The sequence below is a fragment of the Stegodyphus dumicola genome, chromosome X1 (assembly GCF_044657685.1).
Source record: "Stegodyphus dumicola isolate Sdum_Otavi_A_Nest chromosome X1, ASM4465768v1".
Lineage (NCBI taxonomy): Eukaryota > Metazoa > Arthropoda > Arachnida > Araneae > Eresidae > Stegodyphus > Stegodyphus dumicola.
The window spans coordinates 152,528,240-152,542,227 of record NC_140780.1 but is presented as its reverse complement, the minus strand read 5'-3'; the positions used below and the strand labels follow the sequence as shown (position 1 = coordinate 152,542,227).

The window sequence follows — 13,988 nt, the reverse complement described above, 5'->3', positions numbered from 1 at the left end:
TCTGTATTAATAGTTCCAAATCTTAACAACTTACTTCAAATGTTTAATCATCTCCCTTTTAAGATATTTTCGCATTGCTTCAAGATTAAAAAAAAAACACCTTGTCTTCTTCGTTTTAAGCTCCGGACATTACTTGTAGGGCCTTCAGTTCATGCAATCAGCTTTTGGGCTACATCTCCACAAATCCAAGAGCAAGGTCACTTGAGGAATTCTACAATTCACATAATCTTGTCATTAATAATCAAACTTTGGATATACCTTCTTTCTAAGCGATGTACGGAAGAGGGTGGTCATATCTCGTAGTTTATTTTCATGATCTGATTAATTTGATTTCAAATCGCAAAATCGAAGAAGACGACTCCCATTCAGATCATAAATGTATTACTTTTGAAATTAAAGTGTGTATTTAATTATGGCAAAGCGCACTAGGGCTATCTGCCTAAGGGGAGGGATGCCTTTCGTGGAGGACTTTCTAAGGGAAACTGGCTCGTATACACGTTACACATGGGGAAAACCACGAAAACGCCCATGCAGCCAGCCCGTTCGCGGGATTCGAACCTCGGACCGAACTACCAGTGTTCAGCGTCTTTACCGCTCGGCCGCTGGTGGGCCTTTTGAAATTAAAGAGAATTCAGCTTCGGTTTTAATGAAACGTTTCAAAATTACAAAAAAGAAAGAAAAGAACTTTATTAAACAAAATCAACAACCTGCACATCCCATGACTTCCTCCTTTCATGTTAGGTGAACAAAAGAACCTTATCTAAGATCGCCAATTGCAATATATTTAAACAGCCACAAATTCAACTTCTCTCAAATTTGCTTTCAAGTTCTGCTGACATTCAGGATGCCACTTTCTCAACTGTAAATGAATTTCTTGACTCCGTATTTTTAAAGGATGATCCAACGGAAGCTTCTACTATACAAACTATAATCCCTAACTGAAATGACATTCCGCAAATAGACAACGATATCCCACTCTCAAAACTAGACATCAAGCTAAAAATTAAAATCCTAGCTTTAAAAAATGACACCAGACCCAGATGATGTCCGCCGATAACATCGCGGCAAAAACATCGCGGACGAAAACGTCGCGGAGAAAACAACGCAAGGCGGAAACGTCGTGATACAAAACATCGTGGGAGAAAACATCGCAGTTCTAAAACATCGTAGTACAAAATATCGTCGTCGAAAATAAAGCGGTTCAAAAACTTCACAGTTTAAAAACATTGTCGTCGAAAATATCGTGGTAAAAATAAAGTATCTATAAATCGTCGCATGACGATAACGTCGCAGACATGTTTTTTTTAAATTTATGGTGATTAATTAATTTATGGTGATTAATTAATTTATGGTGATTAATTAATCGCAGACTCTTTAATAATTGTAAATGGATATTCCTATAATGATTTGTGAGCGCAAGATGGAAAGAACGATAATTTTTACTTTTATATTTTTTATTAACTAATACATTTTTGCTGATAAAGTAAGAAGGAAACTTAAGCATAGCAAATTAATGCAACTTATAGCACTTAACAGAATTTTAAACCGGCACAGTTAACTAACAAAAGTCATTAATAAATTATGTTTTTTTAATTTTTTACTGGTAATTTTTCACGAAAAGTATAATCTAAAAAAACCCTAAAAAAGCATGTTTGCGATGTTATCGTCATGCGATGATTTGTAGATACTTTATTTTTTACTACGATATTTTCGACGACGATGTTTTTAAACTGCGAAGTTTTTGAACCGCTTTTTTTCGACGACGATATTTTGTAAGACGATATTTTAGACCTGCGATATTTTTCTCTTTGCGATGTTTTGTAGCACGACGTTTTCGCCTTACGTTGTTTTCTCCGCGACGTTTTCGTCTGCGATGGCCCACCAGCGGCCGAGGGGTAAAGTCGCTGAACACTGGTAGTTCGGTCCGAGGTTCGAATCCTGCGAACGGGCTGGCTACATGGGCGTTTTCGTGGTTTTCCTCATGTGTAACGTGTATACGAGCCAAGAAAGTCCTCCACGAAGGCATCCCTCCCCTTAGGTAGATAGCCCTAGTGTGCTTTGCCATAATTAAATACACACACACACACACACGTCTGCGATGTTTTCGGCTGTAACCGACCCAGATGACATCCATAATTGCATTATGAAATTAATCATTCAAGCTCATCCTGGCATAATTTGTAGTTTTTGCAATCGTTGTGTCGAACTCTCAATTTTCCTAATTGCCTGAAAATTAGCAGTATCATAGTCTTCAATAAGAAGAACAAAAGCTCCGGTGAACCTGAATCTTATCGTCTGATAAATCTTCTTCCAGCCTTTGGAAAAGGTTTGGAGAGATGTCTCATCAGCCGCCTAAAATTTCATGTTTACTGTAAAAACTTAACAACCAGTTTGGATTTCGAAGCTTACTTTCAACAAGTCTCAAGCAAATTCATTCTGCAATAATATATCTCCTGGCTTAAAATAAGCTTTTGTTTCTTTATACTGGGCAATTAAGTGCCCTCAAAATTTGATTCTAATTATTGAAGATTATTTCAGAAGCAAGAAGAAGAATGATTAATTGCAACAACACTGAAACTGTGCGTAATCATGTCAAAGTATGTCACCAGGGGTTTTACATGAGTACATATATCTAGAATATCAGTTTCAACAACATTATTGCCTATCCACGGACAAAGCACTCAAAAATTGTCGCTTTTGCAGATGATATTGCATTTATTACAAGCGGTCATACCAGTGACTTTTACAGAATAATCCCAATGAAACACTTCAGATATTTAACCAATTTACAAAATTAAAAAAACTGCAAATCTCGCAAAGTAAGTCTTAAATTCATAAACCAGAGCAAAACATAACTAAAGCCTTAGCTCTATAAATTGATAATGAAAAGATCAAGCCTGTGATACAATCAAGTACCTTGGCTTAACAAGCTACAAGAAGTTCTGCGTTCTTCATCTCCAAAGTATTAAACTTGTATAATATCAATAGCTAACTGCCTATGATGCATGCATAGATATAACTGGGGAATAAATTTCCAAATAACACGGATTATTCTAAAAACAGTTATATCAAAAATGCCAAATTACGGAACGGGAATTTAGGCACAACCAATGATAGTGAAAAATATTAAATGTTTTAATTCAGTTCAAAGAGGACTTTTTGCACTACTTGAGCCTATCGGATAACTTAATGCAACTCTTGATGCTTTAGCTAATACTCTTCCACTATCAATCAGTGCAGAAATGGAAATCATCTGTATGATATTCTTCAACTTACTCAAGCTGCAGAATTTAACAACTAAATCTTTCTGCCATGCCACTTGAAAAAAAAAAAAAATAGTCCAACGCTTCGCTTCAGCAAAATAAAATTCCAATAGTAAAACAAAATCAGAGTAAGAAATTTAGAACCATAGCCATAATGACATGAAAGAGATGAAATTTAAAATCAGTAAAAACCAATAAAACTTTGAGTAAAAAATGTGACATAGCCCATCAACTCACTGTTTTAAAACCAGAAGAAATCCCTAAAATAACAGAACTGCATAAAAATACAAAGAAAAGGGAAAGGAATGAAATTAAGCTCTGATTTTAACATTATCAAAAGAAGGTAGATCAAATTCATTTGAATCCGAGTTCCTAGGAAAACCACTGTAATTTTGCTCATCTAAAATTAGCTAATGAATTATTTTAAATTATTTAATTATAATAGTTTATCCTAAAATTCTAAATGCCTCCTCTACACAATCGCTCTCCTTTTATATGAAATAACAATGCACAAAAACAAATTTAAATGAAATAAATTCCATGCCTAATAAAGTAAATGTAAAATAGATACTATTTACTAACATTAAAATTAAAATATAATAATTTACAAAATATATCGACTGAGAGCAAAAGATTTTACAAAATTAATAAAAGATGAACTTACTATGTGAAGAACAAAGGAACAAAAACAGTAATTCAAAAGGAAAAGTGACGCTAATGTTTGCCTGTTTGACGCTGTTGCCGATACAAATTTTAGATGGAAAGTTAGAAGTTTCCCAAAAGGTGAATTTATAGTAAGATATTTTTTTATTTTTAATTCGTAAAGCATTAAAGTAATGCAAGTAAGTAAAGGAAAAAAGAATCATACGTTAGAAAAGAATAAATATTTCACGGCATTGGGTTTAACCTGATGACTCAGAATAGAATAGGCCCTCAGTTAATAAATGTATAGTTACGAAAACTTTTTAAGTAAATACATATTAGCAAACTGCCCTATAAATCCTTCTTCACTATCAATCAGTGAACATTATTCTTTATTCTTCTCTTATTTGAGATTTCAGGTTAAAAAGTTCATTACCTTAAAAAATTTCTAAGATGTAGACCATTCCAGCTTTTTAAAAAGGCTGTTAATGAAGTTAATGGGAATTTAATTTTCTTGTAAAATTTTAGTAAGAAGCATAACTCTTGCTGTTGTTGCTCAATTTCGGTGCATAATTTTTAAATTTTGGGAACTTGATTAAAAATTGTATTTGAAATAACTTTTTTAGAGATGTTGGTATTACAGTTTAAAAGTTTGATTGTTGTAAAACTGAATAATCTTCTTTTATCAAAAACCGGTTTAAAAATGTTTATTTTCTTCCTTGTTTTTCATAGTCATATACTCCTAGAGGTGTTTTAAATTTAAAAAATATACATATTTTGGCAATGTCAAATGAAAAAAAAATTAATTTGGAACAAATCTCTCTTTTAATCTCATTTTTAATGTGGTTTCCCGATTCCTGTACTTTTATTTGGAATAGTTTTATACTCGTTATGAAAAAATAAAATTATAAGAAGTTTGACTCCCGTAAAACAAAAATTGAAAAGGATATTTAATTTCAAAATTTGCAATTTTCGATGTCATTTTCAACTTGCCTTGAGAGTTCTGCTAATTAAGTTAAAATAATTCGAGGAAATAAGTTTCAATGAAGTGCAGCAAAAAATGTGGATAATTATTAGGCCGTACAAGAAATTCATGGAGTATGACTATCAGATTTTTTAAAAATAGTTTGATATTTTCGATTTATACCATTTTAGATTCAAAACATGAGGTACTAAACCAAAGATTGCAACATTTAAAACTAAATAGGATTTACATTCCAATAGACTGCTGCTTTGTTTACGATAGACGTCAGAAGTCGTCCAACTAAGCGTTGTTTTTTTAAACCTTTCAACACCATTCAGTCATGACATTAAACTTGATAAGAGCGACTGCGACGGCTCACTGAAAATCCTATCAAAATTTGTTACAATCTCCGATTGTAACAAATTTTGATAGAGTCGGAGCTGTCGGAGATTTTGTTCTCAAGTCTTGGAACAAGTCTTGGAACTTTTCTTCAGTAGACTCTCAGGAACAAAAAACATTTTGCTCCTGAAGGGAAAAAAATTTTGCTCCTAAAGAAGAGGAACCTACCCTATATCGCCCTTGCAGATTTGTTCAAAATCTAAGCCAAAATAAGGTTGCCTTTTTGTCTAATTTTAAATTTAGTTTAAATTTAGTTAAAATAATTAAATTTTACATTAGCATGTTGCATTTGCTGCATATCCATTGTTAGAATATTTACAAATCAAAGCAAGAACTGATTTTATTTCATGTAGTGCCTACAAAAGTGTAGGCAGCTATCATAGGCTCAGCAGCATGTTCAGCAGAATTAAAAACTAATAAAAAAAGTAAAAAACTAAGATGTAAGAATTTAAAAAATTACTTTTTAAGTTTTTGACTCTTATATGAAGGACTGGGCTGCAGTTTATTTTTTGAATATGCGTTTTGTATTTCTCAACATTTGAAAGTTTTTGGTTAATAATCCTAGAACAATGCTATTTTCCTTATTATTTTAAGTATTTTACATTAACGTAATATTAAAGTCTCTCGTTTATTGAGGAAAGTAAGCTTTGAGCATGAATAACACAATTTCGTCATATACTACATATCGCAAGAAAAAGGAAAGTGTTATACGTATCTGCAATAGTTACCTTGAACGAGAATCTGGTCGCATGTGCAAATAGTGATACAATTCAAGCCAATATAACGTCTTCGGCTCTAATGTTATAAAATATCATATTAGACTGTAGAGCACAAGTTAAATGATAATGCAGATCTGAAGCTTTCGAAGAACGGATAAAGTTGATTGAGTAATATCACATTCACGTAACAGAAACAAAACCTTAAAAATGTATAGGTGTGACTGACAGATCTCTTTTGCAAGCAGTGACAACGCGGTAATAAAGCGCTCCATTAGGTTTCAAGGACATTTCTACCAGTGCAGAAAAATAGTGCCTCTGGAGCAAAGATAGCAATAAAGAATTCCAGAAAATGCTGAGTCTCTAATCTTGGTCCCATGAATGGCATATTTTTGCTAGTGAGAGGTTTGACATTTTTTTATTTTCTTTTGACATCGGTGATGCTGCTAAAATTTCAAGGACTCTGTGAAAGGTAAGAGTAAGTTAAAGTAACAGGAAAAGGTTTGAAAATAATAAGATAAAAATCTTCGAAAATTGCGTTAATGTTAGAAAAGAATAAGTGAAACAGAAACTCTGTTCATGAAACTTATGAAATATTTTTTCTGCGTTCTTTTTGTATTAATCTCAAGTAGCTAATATCTAAATTTTTAAGAATGTTAAAATGTTATATAAATACTTACTGATGAAACTAACTTCTTTTAACATTCCTTAAAACATATTTAAAAGTCATAAACGACAAATTATAGCAAAAACAACTTTAAAATTAAATTCGGAAAAATATTTACACATTTAAACTTCTGCGAAAAGTAAATTACAGGACAAGTTAATTCGATAGATAAAGTATAAGGTATTCCTCCCGCCTTCTTAGCGAGCCTTCGTGGTGTAGTGGTCAGCACACTCAACGCGTAATTGACAGGTCCATAGTTCGATTCCCGGCGAAGGCGTTGCTAATTTTTCATCTTGCCTGCTTCCAAAAATACCTAATGCCTCTACAAAAGTTATTTTATGGTTTAAGTATTATTACGAAACAAAGAAATACAAATTTAGAAGACTGAAACGTAATTTTAATTCACAAGCTTTAGTCCCGTCCTCCTCAAAGCTTTACGAAGAATTTAAAAATAATTTTTGCTGAATTAGGTAGCCAAGATTAGCCGTTTTGTTTCGTTTACCAAGCGTGCTAATGTATTTATAAAGGAGACGATTTTCTTTACGCGTTATAGATGTCTTGATCCCGAATAAGAAAGCTCCGCACTGACAATTTAATTATCACGTATGTGTAAGATAAAATTCTTTCTTTATGACTTATTGCAATATTTCTTACATCGTGATTAATTTATAATAAAGCCTTAAATCTGCTTTTTAATTTGTTTTTTCCCTCCTCTTTATTTTAAAATTAGTAAAATAATGAAATAAGTTTCTCAATTTAAAATTAGTAATATATACAGGAGCTTGCGCCTACTTGGTCATATCGGACATAAAATGTCGTCGACCTAAGGTCTCGTATCTTTGGACTAGAAACGTACCGCTTAAGAGGTCTCTCGAGGGCGGGAAAGGACGATGCTAAAAAAGAGGGCAGATTCTAAGACCCGAAACCTCAGATTAATAATGAAATATTACAAAATGTATTTTCTGAAGTGCGGAAATTAATCCTTATCATATGACTCTTATATAATACAGGAGGTGTACGTAAAGTAAAAGCTTTTTTATCCAATTAAAATTATATCAAAGCTTTAACTAAATCACTAGCAATAAAGCGATACTATGTCCCTATGTTTTGAGAAATTGTGTAACTTCACCATTCTGATGTCATAGGCTAATGTCAACAGCATAATCCAGTGGTCATAAACTGGCAGCGTGCGAGCCACATGCGACCCTCGAAACAATTTTATATAACCAGCGAAGATATTTCAGTTATGTATTTGTTCAAAAACTATTTCAAGATTCTCGTTATTTGAAGTCAGGGTTTACTTTGTTTTTCAACACCATTAAAAAACAAGCATGAATAACGCACCCAAAATTCTATAAATGAAGCAAATTATCTTACATTGTGAAATAAATCTTCTTAAAACATTTGAAGATAAATATTTCATTAATTTTATTTGTACTTATCAAAAAATAAGTAAGCTCAGTTACGAAATTTTGCTCTAAGAATAATTGCTTTGTTTGGGATACATTTATACGTGAACAGCTTTTTTACACAGCTGAAAATTGTTAAATTGCTTAAGTTCACGCCGGGAAATAATGTTATGAATCTTACTTCACGGCACCAATGTTATATAGAAGAAAGTTTCGCCACCAAGGTTAAATAGTTTACTTCTAGGTACCAGTTATATCTGAAATTCCTATATTGTTAAATGTTAAATATGAAACTACTTGCCGTTAAAGGCAGTAATCGTATAGTGAAACGTGTACAGCATTTTTGCGTTGTGAAAAAAATGCATTCCGGGACCGCGCCGTGAGAGGATCGAAAACATAAAACATATACAAGATATAAAGGAAAAGTTCATATTAAATATATAAAGAAAACATACTGTAAGAGGTTCCAGATTAAATATCAGTTTATTCAATTACAACACAATAAGAAAAATCTTAACCTCATCTGAGAGTCTGTTCATTTAAATTCATAAAAAAACTTAAGGTTTGTCTGGTGATTTAAAAGAAAGGAAAGGGAACAATTTATGGCCTGAGAGTTAAATTTTAGATTCGACGTTGTTTTTTTTACTGCTAAGGACGTTTTTGAAAAGCTTGCCTAAAGTTCAAACACACCAAAAAAAATAAAACTTATCTTGAAGGGACATCTTGAAGCGGAGGACTCTTATCTTATCCCGCGTTGATGTCGGCCGGGCTCATCTTGACACTGACTAAAAATGTAGACCCACTTCACTACTGTAGAACAGAAACAGGAGCACTGCTGCCCAGGACGGCTATCCGCTTGGTCCTGAAAGTCCTATGTCAACACGCAGGTAACTCGTTCAAATTCCGCCGGTCAGAAACGTTGTTGCTAGGAAATTACGGCTCGCCTGTTCTTACTCATCGCAAGAGCAAGCTTCACGGGTAACGTCCCAAGTAAGTTCCAGAGTAACATCCACAAGTCCAGCCAACCAGTAAAGTGCGCGAGTCCAAAAGTAAGAGTGTAAGAGAGTCTCGCCTCTTAACCAAAACGCGGCCGGGGAGCATATTTGCCGCTCCCCGCCGGAAAACACCTCTCGGAGTCACTTACATTTTGTCCAGCAAGCCCAAAAATCAGCGAGTCAGTCAGAGAGTCAGCCAAAAGTAAAGTGTGTCCAACTCAAATTTCCTTCTTCTCCTTCACCAAACGGGCTCCCACTATGGCTTCACTTATCGCCCCCTTAATTATGGCAAAATCTTCGTTTTCAACTCCAGAATGCGGAAAAAAGGGTGATCGCGCATGCGCGCCCTTCTTCACTTAGCCAACAACCGGACCCTTAATCGCCAAAAACCTGAATGACTTACATTGAAAGACAAGTAGCAACCTTTGACCTTTCCGTCACGTACTTTCCTCTCTTAAGGTCAACTAACAATGAAAATTCTTTCTCGAACATTCTAAAGCGCGCGAAATCATGACTTGGCGAAAATTGCCTCCCTTTCCCTGCTTCTTTCACAATGAATAAAAGTTTGTACAAGATTTGCAAATAAAAGAAAATAAATAATATTCATTTATACTAAATAATATTTCCCGAAGCATCTGTTTCTCCCCAAAATTAAAGCCTTAAATTAAATAATTCAGAATCTAAATAAAATTTAAATTTCCATAAATCATAAAATCATTCACATAGTTTTTACAACGCTATCAGATAATTTCTCTACATAACATTCCTTTCCCCTAAGGAATTAAATTTTGGTTTACCAAAATTTAGCAGACAGACACTTCTTGAAATACCATGACTCATACTGTGCAATAAGGCTAAAGGATAACATAATGTAACAATATTTCACACGACTACTTGGTACAGTGACATTACTGACACATTAAATTTCAAGTCCAAAATGTGCAAGTAAAACAACAAGATTAATCAAAGCAATTACTAATTAAAATACTCAATGAAGATCATGAAAATAATCAAAAACATCAATTAAATCACTTAATTAATTACATAGAAATATTCAGAACACATACAAAAATAAAAATAAGGCGCTAATCACAAACAAAATATGTCTAAGATCAATCAATAATGACAAAAAGAATTTCTCTTTTTTTTTTCCAGTTCATTGCATCACATTAGTGTTGCAGTCTCTGTGTGGCCACATTTCTGAACGTTTATTTATCTATCCATTCCTTTTCAGTCCATTAATGTAAACAATTTCACCTGAGGTCGAACACATTCTACTATTGCGACAATTTCTGCTGAGCACAATCATGGAGTACATTAAATGAGTACGGAGTTGTCAATGCAAGCGAGGGAAAACCCTGTAGTTAGAAATCATTGTGTTAACAACTCCCCCCTGCAGCCTTCAACGCGAGAAAATGAAAGCAACCAACCCCGGAATGTGAACTCAGCACCACAATACTCCTTAGTAGAGGAACTTGACCTTAAAAGAAACCAGATTTCACCCTCCTACGTCTCACCTTCGACCAAGGAAGAACAATCACTCTTTCAAAGTTGAAGAAGACTTTATTTTTCAATTTTTGCCTTACAATAGATAAGCCACTGAATGTGTTCGGATACTCACACCCGAAGAAGGAAATAATCTAATCCAATTGTTCACACCAAAAAAATGAAATAAGTAAAAATAAGATAATTAACGCGCCGCAGATACATAAAATAAATTCCTGAGAAAAATAACACACTAATAATTCAAACAATTCCAAATAAAATATGTTACATGAACGTATTCAAATAAGGAGTAAAGACCCCTTTTAAGTACTACGAAATTGAATAACTTCCAGGAATGAATCCCAAACAATCACGTCTAAGAACAGAAGCGGCCTGATCAGGGCCATGCATTAGAAAAGAAAAGAACGTTACAACACAAGGAACCTCGGAACCAGCCGAAAATACCCCACACAAAGAAATCAGAAAGAAGGAAAACGTGATTGTCCAAAAATTCAGTTCAACCAAAATCAATTCCGAGAATGAACATAACGAATACGCTGTGCAAATACCAATTAGAATTTTATCCAATACACACACAAAAATAATACTAATACCCAATGCATGTACAAAATAACGTTTGGCCAAAAATTTACAAATACTACCAAGATACGCATATACACATAAAATGAAAATACAATTAAACTGTAAAAATTTCGTACATAATTCAAATGAGCAATGAGATCAGCGATACTTAAAAAAAATTTTAAACTGCAATACCTAAACAAATACACAAATAGTCATTACGTTAAACCATATCAAGTTAAAAATATTTCACTGTAATTCAAATCAAGCCAAAAAAATCAACCAGCAAGAGTGAAGTGTCGCTAAAAATTTCAAACCTCAAAGTAAACACTAGTGAGTAACAACACCTATTTAAGTCCCCTTAGTTAGACAACAAAAAAAAGAATTCAGTAATTCTAAAAATCCATTAGGTCCACAAAAAAAATTTCAACTAGTCAAAGAAATCAATCAAAGCTGGACTGAAGCACGTTACTAGAACACTAAATAAAATATCACAAATCAAAAAGTGTTCAAACAAACCCCCCAATTTTAGGCAAAACCTGAGATCTATTCTGCATCAGACTCTTCAAAACGTTGTATAGTAACCTAAGTAGCAGCTTTCAACAACACCTCACCCAAACAAAAGAAACAAAGTAACTCTTTACCGCGTCCATGTAAGCTGAGAAAAGCGCTGTATTATAAATGACACTCAAACTTTACGTATCAAGCAAACCTCCAGACACGTTGAAAGAGAACATAAGATCTCTTATCTCGGAAAGAAAAGTGCGCTGACTGAAACGTTACAATCCTGAACCAACACAATGAAAGAGATACAACAATAGATTTCTCAGATAACAAGTTCCTGTTTGCCCCCGGTGTAAGAGGTCAAGTGCCACCATGAAGTGCAAGTATTTACAAGAAAACGAGCTTTCAGGACATTACAACTTCACGCAAGACCTAACTGCAAGCAACAAATGCAAAGTTCTCAAAAGTGCTAAACTAAAAAAAATAGTCATAACTCGTAACTCAAAAATCCCTAAAAATCACACAAATGAAATCCATAACTCAAATTCTACTATTTTCCTATGACCACAGAAATCTCAATTCTTCCCCAGAAACTAAACATCAGAGAACTTACATTTTACGGACCTTGGCAGAAACCACCAAAACAAAACAAAAACCTGATACAACTATCTTGATACTACCAATTCAAATACAAAACTTAAGCCAAAAGAAGAATTAACCCCAAATTCAGCAACCAGTCCAACCAAGAAAGAAAATTCAATAACTCAGATCAAATCTATTACGATTCACTAGCAAATTCAAGACAAACTACTTGTAATCAACAGAAAATTCCCACACATGAGTACAGAGCATAAGTAACTAATCTTCTCAAACTTATTTCAAAAATTTCATAAAACCAATTCCCGTTGTCACCAAAATTCTCATTAAAATTCACTTTCTACAATACACAAGACTAACTCAATTTCTACTGTTTAAACAATTCTCACATGACAACTCTTCACCAACTTAAAACTCAGAAGATAACTAATCTCAATTACTCTGACTCATTAAACTAATTAGAACTTCACTCAAGCTGAAGAATACAATCAAAAAAAAAAAAAAATTAAATAACCAAACATCACTATTGCTGATCTCAGGCAAAAATCCAAATCTAACCCATGTTAATTTTAAAACAGAATTTTGCAATTGAAAAACAATCTTCAATTTTTCTAACTCATTCATTTGTATCATTATGCCTTAAGAACTTATAAAATTCATTGCTCAATACTAAATTAAATTACTAACAATTACACAATATACTGGGATCATATCAAAACATTGTAAATCAAAAAGCAATAATATACTACGCTAGAGAATCATGAAAACATTACATACATTTCACAAAATATTATTCAATCAATTAAAAAAAAATCAAAATTTCTCTAACGTTACCCCTCACAATTACACATTTCACAAGATTCTAGGTTAAATAAGTAGCAAACACACAAAAAAAATTTCTAGCTACGCATAGCTATGGCTTGTCTCATTCAGTAAAATAATTAGAGTCTTTAATCTCTTTCTCTTAGAAGTGCTCAAAAAAATGAGTCCAGTTTTTACCGACAAGCACTCGAAACTTGTTACAAGGATACACAAATAGCATAGGATTATCGTGAAATAATTCATTTTCCATCTTGTATCAGAAATCAGAAATCAAAAGTATACATCCAGAAAACACTCAAGGATTTTCTACAGTAAAAATATACAGTATCTATTCTCCTACATTAAAAATATATATTTTTCCTAACTTTAAAGTTCAATTCTGTGTGCCTAACGTTAAAGTCCAAAATTCCTGAAATTCACACACATTTTCAAACTTTATCACTCTCGTATTAACAAATAAGCAAACACAAATCAAAAACTCTAATTAATCCTAGCACCTAAAATTTAACACCTTCTTAAAACAGTAAGTTATACGAAATAAATAAATTCAAAAAATGAGTTACCGATTCGATCCTTCACTAAGCAGAGGTCACGGCACCAATGTTATATTTACTTCACGTGAGAGGATCGAATAAACACACACAAAAAAAAAAAAAAAAAAAAAAAAACTTATCTGTAGTGGACATCTTGAAGTGGAGGAGAGCTCATAATCTTAGCTCTATCCTTACGTCACTTGGCAAATCCGCAAGACAGAGACTCGAACGGCACGACAATAAATTACATCAGCTATACCGTCAAATCTTACGCCTGCTACTGTTTTCCATAGAAGAAAATTATTCCCACTGGAAGCAAGAGAACAGCTTACACCGCACGGCTGTCTGCCCAGACTCTAAGCTCCACCAAGGAAAACGTAGACAATTAAGCTCGGCATTTTAGAGAACGG

The 13,988-nt window shown here is 33.4% G+C and overlaps 1 protein-coding gene across 3 annotated transcripts in view; it reads right to left on the bottom strand.

Annotated features, from left to right (window-relative positions):
• Pka-C1 (Protein kinase, cAMP-dependent, catalytic subunit 1) overlaps positions 1-13,988 on the bottom strand; it is a 581,879-nt gene that overhangs the window by 521,199 nt on the left and 46,692 nt on the right. The gene's annotated exons all lie outside the window — the stretch shown is intronic.